Consider the following 16,440-nt stretch of genomic DNA (forward strand, 5'->3'; position numbering starts at 1 on the left):
TCTGATCAATTTACATATATGTTATACATAGCCAATTTCATTTGTCATTATAAGTAGTAATAAGCTGAACTGCAAATAATTCTGATACACGCAATCATTGTCCAAAAATATCTGGTCTGTGGCGCAGTCTATTTTCAGTTCTCAAACAGCAACGCGCCACAAAGTGTCAGACTGAAAGTAGCAGACACACTTGCGCCGCATTGCACTGGGTGTATGATAGGGCCCTAAAGCTTAAATAGAGAGTTGTATATATAAGAAAAAAACAAGTTTTGGAGTGCTGAAGTACAAAATATGTAGGTGACTGTATTTACTGTATTATTTCGATAGATGTTTCTAACACACTTTAAAAGCATGGTTTAATTCAGTGCTAAAGTAATGCCATGTAAGCTGCTGGTCAAGCGAAAGGTATTTATTTCCTTTGTTCAACTTACTTAACTTAAGCAAGTATTTTACTCGAAAACAATAAGTAAATTATATCAAAAAGTTGCAGTAAAATTGACTTAAAATGTGTAAGTGCACATTATGAAGATTTTATGAAGTAAATCCAAGTTTTTGTTGTTTTTTTTTAATGCATGTACATATTCCAGAATGGCAATATCGATATTCACCAGGCTCCAATTGTTATACATTGACCATCACACAGTCCTGACAATAACCCTATTAAAATAACCTTTGTCATGCTGGAGTGGAATTTAACCAAAAAAAGTTAAAAACTTTAATAGACTTCAATGGACTGCCTTTAGCTTTAGCTTTTATACTGTGCATTGTTGTGGCATTATCATGCAAGATTACAGCATTTATTGCCATCAAGGGTTTGATAAATTTTTGGCCGAGATCTTATATTGACAATGGGAGAGACAAACCACCCTGTAAAGTTGTCTCCTGCACATCCCAAAGACTCTGAATTTGGTTACGGCCGCAATGCTGTTGCCAATTCATACAAGTAAATGATTCTTCATGCCACTATTTCACAATTTAAGTCTGGTATTGTCATTCTGGAAAATATGACATGGTTGTTTAAGAATTAAAAACGACATATTATTTCAGTTAGGGCTAACGGAGACCATTGCAGCGTTTGCCAGAAACATGTTGTTTGCAATAATGATCCAATCTTGAACTCTTCAGTATTTGCTTATTTAAACCCAAATGGCTAGGCCGTGTTTATACAGTGACGCATATTACCTATTATAATCTCAAATTAACTACGTACAAAATAACCATACCCTGAGAATTTCTATACTCACATTCATAATATCTATTGTGTCTGTTTTAGCAAGCTTTAGTCATCCATCATTGTAAATCTCTGGCATTGTCTCTTTCCGCATAAGGCCTGACAGCTGTACAAAATAGAAAATAAAGAAAAAGAGCCACTGTCTTTGACACAGGACTGTCTGCAACCATGTAATCTAAATGAACCAAGAGCGTCTCAACCGCAGGCTTTTATCGAGCCAGTGTTTTTAGTAATCAGTACAACAGCAACTGAAATTTCCTGGCGTCTCTTTTGCTCGATATTCAGCGTGGAGTGCTTTAATGTCAATGCTGTGCCAAGCACCTGTGTCGAGCTGGCCTCAGACCAGACCCCAATCAGGGATGTAAGTTTTTAACAATGACGGATGACCAGCTGGGTTCACTCAAGGCAGCTCTTGGCTGTCATTCAAGACGGTTTAAAAATTAACAGCCCACAAAAGTTTCCTCCATGCATTTCAAAACTGTAGTGACCACAAAACGGTTGACACGTCTGCTGTCAAATGTAAAAGCCGCATCTACCGCAGTATTGGCATTCACTAGACAGGGCAACACCTGATGAGTGGAAAGAATTGATTGCGACAGTAAGAGAAGCAATGATGAGCAGTGTTAAGAATGAATATTACGACAATTACTAGGATTTTTTTGCATTCATTATAAGAATTGCGGCTGTTTGGAAACATACTTGTTGATCTCTTTCTGTGGTATGACATACATCCACGTGCAATGAATTATCAAAAAATACACAATTTTAGAGGTTCAATTTGTCAGTTGTTATTTGGATAGAGGCTGATCTGAAGCACTTTATTTTACGGTTATTAGTATGCATATTACTAAAATATTAGCTATTTATTAGTTCTTAATCACATATTAATGCAGTATTCTATATGACCTTATTCTGCATCCCTAATCCTACTCAATAGCTAAACTGCCTTAACTACTACCTTAACTACTACCTTATGTTAATAGACAGCAAATTAAGAATTTATTGAGGGAAATATCATAGTTAAGTTACATATTCTAAAGGGTTACCAAAATGAAATTCAACACAGATGAATTTTTTCACACAAGATCAATAAGAGGTAATCAGCAAGCAGATACAGTAAATGTTCATTTCATACCGATTCATTTACAAATACTAATTATTTTAGAAATTAAAGATGTTTATCTATGAGTGAGTGGCTGAATCATACTTGCTTCCTACTCATTGGATCACATTGGATTATAAACAAATACAATAATAATTATCAATTACTCCACCCGTGTGTTAAAATTGAAGGACTTCTGCGTAAAATGAGACCATTTTTATCCATTTAGCACAAACTATTTTGAAATGGAAAGGTTTTGAATTTGTGTATGCTTGATCTCTCAAAAGTAGGAAAATAGAGTCCCCTAGAGGACTTTTTGTTCAAATTTGGTCTATTTTCTGTAAAATAAGACCATCATTTATCAATTTATCATTTTATCAATTTACTCCAAAATATGTGGCACCGTTTTCAATTCAGGTATGCATACTGCAGCAGAGCTTAACGGGTTAGACTGCCGTTTAAAAACACTGTCACCCTCACAATTGTGTTGCTTTCATATCAGCACACTTGTGATAATGCACGAATATAAATAAAATAATACAAAGCAACAAAATAAACACAATTAAGTAGCACATGCTATTTAATTCACTGTGCTTAAACACTGGCCAAACTGAAAGCATTTTATGCTGCCAGAGTAAAATGGCTGAATTACATCTAATTTACATCTAAAGCACAGAGAGCTTAATAAATTGAAGAACGGGAAAAGAACAATGACACCCAGATTGAAGGAAAATGGAGGTAAATCAGATTAAAAACACTCTTTGTCTCTGCTCTCTTTTAAAGCTGATGGGGTCCAGTTATTTAGGTCTGTTTCAGATCTTTTCATGTGACAGTACTCTGAACTTTTTTTCAACTTTTCATCTTTAGTCAATGGAGTATAAAAAGAAAAAAAAGTCTTTTAACTGCAAAGTCTTTCAACTGCAGTGCCATTAGAATCAGGCTGGCTTCCCAAAGCACTAAGAAAGATATTAGTTGCACACAAGTACTTAATCTCTATGGCAAGTATCCCAATAGCGTTGTTATCTAAGCGGTGCGTGAAAATGTTGGTAAATTGATAAGAGCCTCTGACTACTCGTAACCCATTACAACTTGGAACTTTTCCACTTACTTTTGTAGTTTATTAGAGAAAGGGGACACATAATAAACACTACTAATGCGTCTTTATTATTGCAAACCTATTGTACAATACAATCTAGAATAAAAAAAGCGCTGGTTACAAAATGGCTTTTTTTAGAGCAATACTGCATTAATGGTATAATCATGTCTGTGAATGTCACAGTTTTACATTTTTACGCAAATAAAAAGGGTAAAAAATTTGTATAGGCATTATTTCATAGCATAACTAACATATTAGAAATAGTAAGATGATTAATTGTAATAATAATAATAATAATGATTATTATTAATAATACTAATAATGCAGATCTTAAATTAAACTAAACAAAATAGGCAGCATAACCCAAGTGAGCGCACACACATACAGTACCACATACACATTAAGTGCCCAACATTAGGGCTGCATTTTGTTTATCGTCCCATTGTAAAATAAGAAGTTAAGATAATCTTCGAAGTGTAATTTGTAACATTATCTGTATGTCTTGGAACAATTGATTTTTCCTGTGTGGCATTTTTACTGAAATGCTATCCAATTCACATTCTGTTTGCAATATTACAGCTTTGTTTACTAATTACAAATATGCTATTTCGTTAGTCCATTCCGAGACTGACATATTTTGTTTGTCAGGCTTTGTTTTTAAAATGTCTTTTGAGGGACCTGGTATATTCACAGCCTGCCCTCAGACTTGAAGGACGTAATTACCTCGGGAGCAACGAACACTTGGCTCCTGCAGAAATCACTTAAGACCTGACGGCAGGCTTGAGTCCGACTTGACCTCAAACTGTCCATGAGAGCCACTCAGAGCAGCCGGAGGGGGGACGATTCAACACACACCCTCACAGATACACAGACTCACCTTCACAAAGGGTGGGCTTCCTCACACACAAACATACACACTTTTCCTATCCTCTGGCCTGTACCGCAGCTCATTAGCCCAACACACTGGCTCAGCTCTCACCTCTTGGCTTTCTGTCAGCTGTACATGTCTGCTTGAGGACAAACTCATGAGCTGAAGGGAATATGTGCATGTGTGTATGCCAAAGAGGTGGGCTAAAACAATTACAAATAAGAAGGTCTAAAAATTCTGAGAGGTTATGAAAAAGCTATTTGTGCTAATTGCCATTCAGAAGTGTGGGTTCAGTAAGTCATTAATTGAACAAAAGAGACAGTATTTCAACAAAAGAAGAAACTTTCTTTTGAACTGTCTATTCATGAAAGAATACTGAAAAAGTCACATTAAAAAAATAAAAATAAGCAGCACAATTGATTTCAACATTGGTGATAATGTTAATAATAAGCACCAATCCAGAAGAATAGACTGACTTCTTTTACACTGAAGACTGGAGTAATGGCTGCAAAATTAATAGCTTTGCAATAACAGAAAAAAAAAAAATATATATATATATATATATATATATATATATATATATATATATATATATATATATATATATATATATATATATATATATAATGTACACATACAAAAAAACATTTTACAGTATTAATGTTTTAACTGTATTTTTGCTTAAATAAGCACTGCTCTTACTGATACATGTGCTAGAAACATGAAAAGAAAAACTAGTCCAGGAGGATCTGTCTCGTGTGATATGATCAAAAGCGATGACATTCATAACAAAAATGACAAGTCATATGAGATTTAACTCAAGGATGTCATTAATTGAAAGTCTAAAAATACCACTAAATAACAGTACTGTCTTGTATCATTAAATATTACTGGGGCTTTTTTTTGTATGAAAATGCAATAACAGTCTTAGCGGATATTGCTGTAGTGAGAATTTGGGTTTATTGATGAAATTAAAATCTGAATTTAGTATTTGATTCAAATATCATTTGAGTGACCATATATTCAACTTACAGACTAGAGGCTTGAGCAGACACACAGCAACTTGGGAAATCTCCATGCAGTGCCTTCAGGCACATCATATCTAAAACCATTATCTTGGCAGTACAGGGCATCAGTGCTATTATATTGGTTTTAAAATTGAGACATTTCATCAAACAAGCCTGTAATGCCACTTGTGCTGTTGCTGATTTCTTTGGGTCCCTGAGTAATTGTCACTTTCGTTTCATTAAAAGAAAATTCCTCTTTTCAAGACTTTTTCAAAGCTGCCATTCTGAGTGGATCCTGACATTAGGATAAGCCATTACTTCATCATTATAGGTCAAGCACTGAAGCTGCTATGACAGCTACTGTCTTCACTAGTACTCTTATTAGTGTTACACTGCCCAATGGGAACCACTAGAACTATTAAAGTGTTGCTGTGATATGTTGTGAAAAATCTCCAGATCAGCTTTGAGGTAGTCCAAATAAACCCTATCTATTTTCATTAATACAATTTTAGATTTTTACCAAAATTGGTAATATTGGCTAAACCCTATATTACCTGTATGCAAACAGGTCAAGTGCAATCAGTTCATCCAATCAGTGATGCTGATTTGCCAATATTCAATAATACCTTTATCCTAGGTTAAACGCATAGTTTGAAACATCCGCTTACAAAAGTAATTATAACCCTGGAGTAATTATAACCCTGGTAATCACATAAGCAGTGTAAAACATAAAACAAGATCATCCAAGTTTCTTTTTTGGGTTATGCAAATTCTAGCAATGCTACATTTATAATTCCTAGGCGATGTATCATGACTTTGGCCTATTAATATGAACCGTTTCAATGGTCCTACACTCCATGCTGTTAGCATAGTTTGGGAGACGTGCAATTTTCACATGAATTTGGCTCCTGACCGTAATACCACTTTGACAAAATATAATTGAGAGGATTTTTTGTATTCGAAACCATGCTGTCAAAGCCACAGCTATAACTGGTTGTGCTGACTCAACCTGGTATTTATTTTTGGCAAATATCAAAGTTGTAGCAGTGTTATGTAGTTGTGGCTGGAGGTCAAGAAGTTTTTAGTTCAAGTCCCACATGTCCCACTCCTGAAGCATTCTTGTTTTGTTTCGTTCTTTTCTTTGAGTTGTGTGTTGAGGAGAAGGCATGATTTCCCTTAATGATGTAATCAGGAGTGGAAACTGGAACCTGAAAACCATTGAGGACTGATCAGATGGACCCTTTCTAACAAACCTAGAGAAACAATGCAAACCTGATGACATTTGCTCGTTTATACCTTTCCAACAATGCAGCCATGCCATTTCCCCCCTACTGACTTCTGTTTGAGGAAAACTCAGTCGGAAACTATTCCTCCGTAATATATTTTGCGCTACAATTCACTTTTCCATTGTCTGCTCTGTCCAGCTTTCTGATGACTTGCCCTGAGTCCAGAAGAGGCCAGGTGCCTGCCGGTTAGAAACAGGAATGGCTCCTATTAAGTGTGGTGCTCATAAACCTGAGATATGTCAATGGAGCAGACATCCATCATCTAGCCGTCTTATCAAGATATTTCCCTGATGGCAGCAGCATATGGCTAGAAGATGAAAATCATTTACTTTACGACCATGGCACCCACTCACAAGGTTGGTCTGTGGTCTACCTTTAGAAAACCTTTTAAAATTTCCTGGATAGCCAATAAAAGACGAAAATACCACCAGTCTTAAACTACCTTCCAAAGTGCTGAATAGAGAAATTTAATCTTCTTCTTCATAATCCAAACTCATTTTAGCTGAAAATTGAGCAGAGAATTTTTTTGAAGTTCTTGCCAAAAAAAAAAAAACTCAGCAGCATTTGTGGCCTAATGTTGGATACCACAAAAAAACTATATCATAATAATAATAATACATTATAATATATGAATATAATAAAACATATAATAACATAAAATAAAATTAAAATCTTTGATGAGGCACTAAAAGTATAATGAGGGCTGCAACTTTCAATTGATCAAATAAATAATTCAGGGTTCCCACTAAAATATTAAACATTAAATATTTAATTGAAAATTAAAATGTGCACCAAATCAGCATACAAGTATGTTTTCTTATCATGTGACACTAAAAAGTAATGGCTGCTAAACATTTTGCTTTATTGTGACAGGAATAAATTATATTTTTAAATAGATTTAAATAGAAAACGACTTCAGTTTTAAAGTTGTTGTCACGTCGTTGGACTTTGTTATTGTTTTTGTCGTGTGCCATGTGTTCCGTTTAACCCACTTTAGTTAATGGTCCTTATTGTCTTCAGCTGTGTGTAGTTAATTTAGTGATTTACCTGGTGTATTTAAGTCCTGTGGTTTCAGTTATGTTTGTCCGATCTCGTCTTTATGTGCGTGTGGTTTTGTCCTGTCTACCTGTATTTATATTGTTTTTCATCTCTGAGTAGATTAAATCGTTTTATTTACCCTTATGCTAGTTGTGTGCTCTCCTGCTAACCACACACGTGACAGTTGTGATAATATTTCAGAATATTGCAGTTTTATTTAAACTGTAAGGGACTTCTTTCAAAGAAAATTATAAATATATATTTTTTTGGTATATTCAATTTTGCAACTCCTTCACCATAACATGCTAATGTCATAAACCTTAAAATGACTGCATAAATGGTTAAATATGAAAACACAGGTGCTTTTATAATATGATTAACTCCAATAACCTCCATTTTTAAAGAAAGAGACCATTGTATTTTATTTTTATTTTTTTTGTGTGTTGAAATCAACATTACACCACAAATGCTGTCGACCTGTTTTAACTTGCATTGAACCCAGATTATTACTTGAAATCAGTAAAGATAAACAATATCATACTTTGTTTAGATGTTTGAACTTAAATATTTAACAAGTCAAGAGCTCCTCAATAAAAGTGGTATTATGCTCTCAGCGACTGAATTTTTGATAAGAATCACCTACTCTGGGAAATGGAAATGGGGCCATTATGTGATGACTCTTCACACCAAAGCAGTCGCAGGCATTTAAGCTGTCAAGAAACCTGTTACCAAGCACTCACTCTCCCTTCTTCATCACCAGCTATCATCCCCTCCTCAATACAGTCATAACCGCTCAGGCATCTCACAGTGTTCACTCGCTGCCAAACATCCCACCTTTCAGCTACTGAAAGCCTCATATGTGGCTTTTTAAAGTAACCTTTGCCACAGAGAGCTCATTCTTCTCTCCTTTTCCTGTTCAGCACCACTCTAGGAAACATCCATTAAATGCATCAATTCAATCTGAGAGAAATAGAGGCTGTTTAGAGAACTGTGGCCTTCAACACGGTTTCAGTGGAGGCGTGAGATATCAACTAATAAATAGGTCCATGTGCGTCTTCTGTTTGTTTGGACGTGTGGACTTGGCATAGAATCTTTTAAGGGCTTTTAGTGACACACAGATAAAGGCAGATACGCATTATCAACAACTAGCTCCGAGCACCTGAGACGAACAAGCATGGTGACATTTGCAACCATCCCCCTTTTAGTTTTACACCTCTCATGCTGTGAGAACAGGCTGACACTTGCTAACATTTGATATTAATCAGGCTACAGTGCATCAAGTCTCTGCCACCCACAAGAATTTAGCTGAAGAGCTCCTGAGTCGTAACCCTGACTCAGTTAAATGCCATATGGGCTCTTGGTTTCAGGAGAAATGTAAAGATCTGAATTATTCATAATCCTTCAAACACCTTAGAAGTGTCTGCGTGACTCCATCAAAGGTATTTGGGTACCAGAGTCCCAGTGGGTATTTCACCGACCGCCTGATCTTTCCAGCAGATGGAGGAACGCTCCATTAAAGATATTCTTTCAACAGAAACATCAAAAAATATATATACAGAATGTAGACGAGGTGCCATAGCATTACATATGGATTTTGCTGAAGCTGAATTTACACTATAACACTTTTCTACCACTGAAGTGCACTGAGACCTGCAAGATGATAATTGCAGAAATTTATGCTAATGAAAAAGAAAGATTTAGGACGATAAATAATGAAGCACAATCTCTGATATTCTGCCATTTTTAGAGGAAGTATCATGCTTTTTTGATGGATTTTAGCCGAGTATATGTAATACCCTCACAGATTTAAGGGTATTACAGATTACGAATGCATACGCTCTGGTGGCTGGTACAAGGTAATCCGTTCTAACATAAAGTAGACACATTTCAGAAGGTAAAATAAAATAAAATAATGCTCTTTGAATGTTTACCTGGATATAAACTAGGTAAACATGTAAAAGATGTATGTACAGTTGTTTGAAGTAATTAAATGAATACCTTCAGTGCATTGTACAGTAAGTTGTTTTTGATAAATGCATGAATGTTTATGTAAAAGGTAAAACCGTGAAAAAAAAATGAAAAAGTAAAGACAGGATATAAAAATTTAACGCCACTATGCATTTTCCTGTTACATTTCATTATCATATTTGTAAGGCCTCTAAAATATCAACCTGAACAAAACTTGCTTAACTTGCTCACTGCTTAAAGTGACCATTTTATGGACTTTTGAAAATGTACCTTTCATGCATTGCGCAACACAGCTCTAAGCGAATGAAAACATCCTGCAATGTTTTAATTTTTATAGTGCATTGTGTGTAAAGTTATTGTCTCTCAAAGAAATAATCACTGTATTGAATTGCATTATATTTTTTCCACCCACAGTAAGAAGAAGAAGAAGAAGAAGAAGAAAATACAAAGCTATCATATATTTTACTAATAGTAAAGGAATAGTCCTCCCAAAAATGAAAATTATGGCATTTTTTACTGACCCCAAGCCATCCTAGGTGCATATGACTTTCTTCTTTCAGACGTAGTGGTAATGTTTGTGGGTAGCGGCCATTATTCTGAAGCTCCGTAAATTGTATATATACATTGTGAAACTAAGTTATCTGCCTTCGGTGGGTTTTCACAAGAAGTAGATCGATAGGGTTTTTTTTGTAACAAAAGTATTTCTAGTCATAATGTGAATACCTGCTTTTTTTGAGAGTGATGACTTCCAGCTTTTCGACTGGCCTATGACTCGATGTACAACGTATGACATAAGTTGTGTCACACATTGAGTCATAGGTAAATATTTTTGTTACAAAAACCCATCAATAAATCAAACGTGATAACCCCCCAATAAATTATAGGTTAGTTTCATAACAGATATATCTGATTTACAGAGCTTCAAATTAATGGCCATATAAAAATTTTTTTAATTAAAATGCCAGAATTTTCATTCCTTTACAAATTGTGGCATTTATCAAATAAATACAAACTGGTATTTTTTATATTGTTCATCTCTTCTTTTTTTTTTTGCATAGGAAGACACAACTCTTGGTAAGATTTAAAGCAACTCACCACATTGAGTTTGAGCTCCATGTTGAGGACGCCTCCGCTGTCCAGCACCGCATTAGGTTGATGGCAAATATCGCTGCCCGGTCTGGGGGGATGGAGATGTTGGGCCCAAAGAAGATGTAGAAATGAACCGAGAAGGTGTCCAGTTCATTCCGTAGCGTTGGCCGGATAGGCCAGCATTTATTTGTGTCTGCCGTGGGTGCTAAATAAGTGATGCTGTCTTCAGCAGTTAACAGAGATCCCTGATCTGAAGCATTCTGGGGCACGTTAGGCAGGCTGGCAGCAGGCAGGGTCTCCGATAGAGAAAAACCCATCGCAGTGCCAAATGACTGGGGCATGTTCATGGCTGAAGAGCCCTTGGAGACACTGGGCTTGGAACAGTCTGCAGAGAAAAGATCAAAGGAGGTGTTTAAAATTGGGACGGCGCACGTTTTCCACTGAGAAACTTGAAGGTACAGCTAGTTACGAGAGATGTGAAATAAGAATGAAATAAAGATGTCTTGAACTCCGACGAATCCCTTGACTGAAGCTGACAGCTCAAACTCTCCACTCAGGTTACTCTGAGGCTAAAAGCATCTTCCTGTCATTCCCGTGTCTTTGTGCTAGATCTAACTAGCATTTCAGCAGAGACATAGTTTTTTTTCCGTTTCGTGCATACGCTTAGATGTCTGTGGCGAGATGACAGGCCAAATGATTGCTGAGCGTCTATGTAGTCTGAAATGATCTGAGTGGGGTGTGTGCTGTGATTTATGTAGGACCACAGAATGGCCAAGGGATCGTCCGTTTTATCACATTTCCTTTAATAGGTCTCTCAGTTCTACGCAACTTTAATTCCCTGTTGTATTTGGAGTTTAAAGTTTTCATTCAAAATGGTGACTGATTATTTTTTTTTGCATTACAAAAACAGTGCGTCCCAAAACACATAAAACAAGTTCATGATTGTTCTTAACATCTTTTAATTGCAGGCGTTGTCGTAACATGGTACTTTGTAAATTAGATGGGATTATGGAACACACTTTGATTAAATGTAAATTTGCAAAACAATGCTGCGGAATTGAGATAACTAATTGGCACTGATGAGGACAATAAGGAAATTCTCCACACATCTCATTGTTTCCTGATTGCCTCGGGGTGTGAACGTTACTGAGGACTTGGGAGTCTTACAGTCATATTTCTCTTCTCACCCACGATTATTGCAAAATGCAGTGATTTAGGTGGAAATGGTATCATTATTGAAATGCCAGGTCGTTTTCCCCCCACGGCTCTGTTTGCTGTGTTATAAACACAGTATGCATCTCTCGCTTTCCTACTGAAACTCTTTTTCAGTTTTATTATACATCCAGCCATTAAGCTAGTCATGAGGGAAAGTTTACAATGTTCATGATAGGACTTCAAATTAAGTGTTTTGTTTTGTTCTTTTACACATCCACAATCCAAAAACAGGCCTGATGAGAAAGCTCATCATGCTCAAAAGTGGATTAATTAAATGTCACAGAAGAACTCTTGGTACCTGGATTCTGGCGACCCAAATATTTTATGTGGCATGACATCACAGCACAGCAGTATGAACTGTATCACTGATGTTCATCATAATAAATGAGATCACAACCTATCTAACAATTACTTAATGTGAACATGGGTTAAAATCATTTGAAAGCTGAAAAAATAAGCTTTCCAATATTTGGCTAAAATATACAATTATTTGAAAATCTGGAATGTAAGGGTGCAAAAAAACCCTTTGTCCAGATTAAGTCCTTAGCATGCATATATCTAATCATAAATTAGGTTTGATATAATTGTGGTAGGAAATTTACAATATCTTTCCTAGAACTTGATGTTTACTTAATATCATAATATTTTCTTTGGCATAAAATAAAAATGTATTTTGACCCATACAATGTAATGTTGGCTATTTCTACAAATACCTGTGCCACTATTGGTTTTGTTGTCCAGGGTCACACATATGTTACCAAAACATAATTAAATATATACTACCGTTTGCAGTTATTTTTCCTTTTTTAATTTAATACACACTGAGTTGATCAAAAGTGACTGTAAATACATTTATATGGTTACAAAAACTCTCTATTTCAAATAAATTATGTTCTATTCTCTATGTTCTATTAACTTTCTATTTGTAAATAAATCGGGATGAAAATAAATGTATCAGAGTTTCCCAAAAATATTAACTGTTTTCTACATTGCTAATGATAAGAAAAACTTCTTGATGACCAAGTCAGCAAATTACAATGATTTCTGAAGAATCACGTGGCAATAAAGACTGGGGCAATGGCTCTCGAAAATGAAGGTTTTCAACTACATATAGCAATATATTCACATGTTTTACTGTATTTTTGATAAATAACTGCAGCCTCGGTGAGTATAAAAAGTACTCCCAAAAATGTAAAAACCACAGACGTTTGAAATCTAGTGTGTGTCTACTCACACACACACACACACACACACACACACACACACACACTTAAAAATGCACAAATAATAATAATAATAAAATAAAGCAAATCAATTTTCACTGAAGGGTGAAATTGGCAGAAACATCTCAACAGAACCTGGCTTGCCTGATTAGTACGCAAATCCTGCAGTCTTTATAAGCCCTCACCGTCTGATCAAATCAACCCTTTTTACTCCTCTGTAATTACATCTACTTTGCCATAAAATTTCATTATAATACTCGCTGACAAAAGCAATGATGGACAAAAGATCACAATTAGCGAGCTGAGGACATCTTTGAGGGCTTGCACTTGAACATGCCGTCTGGTTCAGGATGAGGATGTGTCATGTGCTCTCTTCAGCACCTGTTTGGACACAGGCCCTGCAGCTGAAGGTTAGCTGTACAGCTCAGGCTGAGATATTAATGTTAGAATTGTATCAGAACCATTCTGAACCATTCTCTAACTCAGCATTGTCTATTTAGATATAGATGTGGAAAAACATAAAGGAAAAGTGTCAGAGATTTCTTTGTCAAGAGAGGGTTACCTAGCAACCAAACATCCAGTAAGCGCATAACAGTGGCTTTGCTGGCAAGTGTTTCACATGAAAATATATAACTCTATGTATACTTGGGTTTCTGAAAATAACTCAACATTAATCCAGTGTTCCCTAATGTTTTAGGAAAACAAATGCGGGAAAACAATTTGGATTATGATGGATTTGCAGTAAATTAGTTTACAGTAGTTGCACACCAATTAAACTGTAGATGATTTATGGGATGAAACTGTCATGTGTTATCAAGATGATGAGGATGATCTCCCCGCACAAATAATATTAACTGTTCACCACTGGATGAGGGAAATCATTAGACATTGAGAGACAAAGCATCTTATACATTCTGTAAGCCTTTATAGCGTGCAAAAAAAAGTTTAGCATGAAGTATCTTATGCTCCATTAGCGTGCATTTAATTAATATATTATAATATATTATTTGATATAAACAGTAAAATAAAAATTTTCTATGTGAATAGGTTTAATGTGATTTATTCCTGTGATGGCTGAATTTTCAAAAGTCATTACTCCAGTCTTCAGTGTCACATGATCTTTTAGAAATCAATTGAACATGCTGATGTTGAACAGATCTTGTGGAAATAGAGTTTTTCCCCTCAGAGTTCTTTGATGAACAGAAAGTTCAAAAGTTCAGAAATCTTTTAAAATGCATTTGCTGTAAATTCTATATAAATGCATCTTTGCTTAAACATGCTATTTTCTATAAAAAAGGACTGACCCTAAACATTTACATGCTGGTGTATATAAACATAAATGCAGCACAAAAAAGCAAGAATTCATACCAGGATGAGACTGTGGCAAAAGTGCATATTGGCAAATAGCCAAATTACAGTCTTATTTTGAGGCATATCAACATCAAGCAAGTTACGAACAAAAACAGTAGTGGAAAAGCTTTTCATAAAGCATCAATATGCTCAGAAGAAATGGAAGGTGTTTTAGGGTCAAATGCAGTCCATGTTAGCCACAGCCATGCTAGCCAAACTGCACACAGCCTACACATACGGGCTGTTGTGTACAGGATGCTTTTATCAACAGCTCTGTGGGCACATAAAGGATTTAAAAGCCGTATGATGTATTCGTCAAGGGAGGCTACATTCAGTGCTGCTTTTCACAGGTACCTTGAAACACTATGGGAAAAAAAGTTCCTCACCTCCCACTGGATATTCACTCTGAGATTAAGCTGAATTCATCCGCAGTAACACGCCTCTCGAGAGCCTCACAACATCTCACAACAGTTAAAAGTGTTTTGATACTGACAGACTGACATGACGTCGCCAAGTAGAGGGGAAAAAATGCTCAGGAAACGCACAAGCAGTATATGTAGGTATGTATTTTTCATGAAATCAACTCCAGTAGACCCACAAACCCTGACACTGAAGCCAGCTCAGAGCTTTTGCAGCAATATACTGCCATCAGATCGCTGCAAACAAACTCCACCATGTTGTTCGCTTGTGGCTGTCAGCGAATATTTGTTCATTTCTCACTCAATGTCAGAATCACAACCGAATGCAAAACAAAGAAGAGGCATCTTTTTCAGATGTCTCTAGAATACATTTCCTGAGGCGTTATCTTTGGACCACCATGGCCTAATATTACACTTTCTGGGAACAAACTTCAGCTTCAACAAGTTTGGCTTCCGACCGTTTTGTGAACCCAGCATATGGTGATGTAAATGCATGCAAAACTGCCTTCTAGGGCCCCGAGATTTCCTCCCTGAGACCGAGTTAGATCAAAGTTTCACTTCTTAACTAGTGCTTACGGCTAATGCAGGCTCAGTTTAGCTAAGTACCATTTTAATGGCACTGCTAATATGTATGATCAAATGTTGCACAAATTATTGGAGATGTGTGAGACAAGGAGTGCCTGGGAGGATATGCCTGTACTGTTATGTAACACTGAATTCATTGCACTCACCTCTGCTAATAAATGTGTTTGTTTCAAGTGATTCCTTGAAGTTAAAATGAAGATTTAGTGTTTAATAAATGATGCGTATTGACTAATTCTAGCATAAATTCTTCATCCTTCACTTCAATCCTCAGTATCTTGCAACAAAAGCCAATCGTAAAAGCACACAAAAGGTCAGAAGGTTTGTGTAGTGATGATGAAAAACAAAGAAAACAAAGCAAACATCATGCTGAACGCAGAGTGAGAGTGCAACTCGTCTCTCATGCTGAGTTACTGAAATGACCCCATTATCTGTGCATCTCTGATGGAGCAAGCGGTCATTTCTACCACGGCCGTCCACCATGTTATTGTTTCTGTTTTTCTTCCTCGTTGTCTCTCTTACTACATCGAGCACCAATAAAGCCTGGTGTGCACCCGCTGCTTTCTAATGACTGTGTGCTGAGCTCGGTATTGATTCAAATGCAGTGTGAAAAGAGTGAATAATGTCACTGAGATTAACAAGGCAATATCTGTTACTGAGGAAACAGGTTGCTGGGCTACTGAGCATTCATTTCTTTGACTTCTTCCATATTGTCACCCATCCATCCATTACATCCATGACATACTTTCAAAATTAATTATCTATCTATCCATCTATCCACTGATCTCCATGCAAGACTGTCTGTAAAACTCTCTCTATTAAGTCCATCTGTCCTTCCGTCCACCCATCTATCTATTCTATCCATCTATATATCTATTGAAATGTCCATCGGTCCCCTTGTCAATTCATCTATCTATCTATCTATCTATCTATCTATCTATCTATCTATCTATCTATCTATCTATC

The 16,440-nt window shown here is 36.1% G+C and overlaps 1 pseudogene; it reads right to left on the minus strand.

Moving 5' to 3' along the window:
- LOC122346198 overlaps nucleotides 1-16,440 on the minus strand; it is a 71,373-nt pseudogene that overhangs the window by 16,029 nt on the left and 38,904 nt on the right.

The sequence above is a fragment of the Puntigrus tetrazona genome, chromosome 5 (genome assembly GCF_018831695.1).
Source record: "Puntigrus tetrazona isolate hp1 chromosome 5, ASM1883169v1, whole genome shotgun sequence".
Classification (NCBI taxonomy): domain Eukaryota; kingdom Metazoa; phylum Chordata; class Actinopteri; order Cypriniformes; family Cyprinidae; genus Puntigrus; species Puntigrus tetrazona.